Source organism: Corvus brachyrhynchos, unplaced genomic scaffold (assembly GCF_000691975.1).
Source record: "Corvus brachyrhynchos isolate BGI_N302 unplaced genomic scaffold, ASM69197v1 scaffold542, whole genome shotgun sequence".
Lineage (NCBI taxonomy): Eukaryota > Metazoa > Chordata > Aves > Passeriformes > Corvidae > Corvus > Corvus brachyrhynchos.
This window is the reverse complement of record NW_008236766.1, coordinates 1,179,413-1,180,964: the sequence shown is the minus strand read 5'-3', so window position 1 is coordinate 1,180,964 and position 1,552 is coordinate 1,179,413. Positions and strand designations below refer to the sequence as shown.

The 1,552-nt window shown below is 47.5% G+C and overlaps 1 protein-coding gene across 1 annotated transcript in view; it reads left to right on the top strand.

Moving 5' to 3' along the window:
- The window catches only part of ST5 (suppression of tumorigenicity 5), a 159,783-nt gene continuing 158,231 nt past the window's right edge, over positions 1-1,552 (top strand). Inside the window, 1 exon segment of the mRNA XM_008644869.2 lies at positions 1-367. The gene's annotated coding sequence lies outside the window, so the exon portion shown is untranslated.

Below are 1,552 nucleotides of genomic sequence, written 5' to 3'. Positions count from 1 at the left end.
GGGGACTCGGCGCTCCCGCGCTGGTGCCGCCGCCGGGCCTCGCGGGACGCTGCTTTTTACGTGGGTGGCGAGGGCAGAGGCACTGCAGAGGGACAGAGCCCGCGGGACCACTTCGGCCGGAACGGGGTAACTCCAACCCGACTGGGGAGCCAGCGCGCCGAGCGTGGGGCTCTCAGCTGGGGGAGACGGGGAGCTGCGGCACTTCTCTTCCTTTCCAATGCCCGCTCGCATCGTCGGTCCAGCCGGCTGCGGTGTTTGCGTGCGTGTTGAGAAGAGTAGAGGAGCCACCTGGACTCCGGCGGAAGACTTCGGGATCCCAGGACAGATTTGGCTGAAGAGCTAAGGGAGTTCTGCAGCAGTTCACTTGGTGGGAAAATCAGATGTCCTGCTCTTGGCTTGGTACCAAACGTTTGCATTACTAAGGTCACTGCAATCAAAGAGTAGCGGTTACATACGAGAGAGCTTTCTTGTGTTTACTCCAGTTTTATCAGTCCAATGTACTCTGAATTTAGTAGTTAAGTTGAATGAAGCTGGGTGCATAGTATTACTGTATGGAGTATGCCAGTAGTAGTGTTTTCTACACCCTGCACTGACTTGGAGAATAGGTTTTCTTTCATTTCTATGCTGGCTAGTTAGACTTTAACTTCAGACATATATTAAATAATCCAATAAAAATATCTAGACTGCTCAAAACCTGTGGAAGACGAAGGATGAAAGTGTTAGTTGTAGACTGGTTTTTGATGATAGGATGGGTTGAAGGGAGGTTGATTTGCCTTTAAGACTTAAGAATGTTTTGTTTATACATGATTAATTTATAGTCGGTGGATTAAAATATTCCATATAGTGGAAGAGTAAGTTAACAGGGCAAAGGTAAGAGTATCATGCATTTAAGGTGACATTTGAGGAAATAATTTACATTTTAGGAGCACCAAAATTTAAGTTTCATTGGGGTGATCAGGTTATGCAGGTGAACTAGTGGAGATATGTTACCAAGTTGACATGTAAGAGTAAGATTTATGAGTTTGATCATTCATTTCCCTCTTGCTTTAAGGTTAGTTATTTAAAGTAAAACTGCAACACATTTAAAGCAATGGTGATGACTTTATCAAGTCAGCACGAGTTATAGTAAAGCACCTTTTAAAGTTAGCTACAGTCTCTCCATGTTAACGAGACAGACGTGGAACTGATATTTGCTTCTGGGGTGGAACCAGTATCCTCAGAGAGTATGGAGTGAGGAAAGAGGCTTTTGGGCAGAGGTGGTAGGGATGGTGGTGCTGGGCCTCACTGGGGCATGGACTCTGTCCTGCTCCTAAAAGTATGTAGCATGTATTTTCCTCTTGTGAGCAGAAATAAGAGACACCTGCCTGGCTTGGCTTTCTGCTGCTTCCTTCAGGGTGCTAAACTCCCCCAGCCAGCTTGTGCAGCATAGTCACTGCCCTTCCTGGCTCAGGGGAGGGGGAGAGGTGCCTTCTGTCCTCTCCTACCCCTGCAGCATGATTGTGCTGTGGCTGCCAGAATGTGCTCCAAGAAGCTCAGGATCAAGCATTGCTCT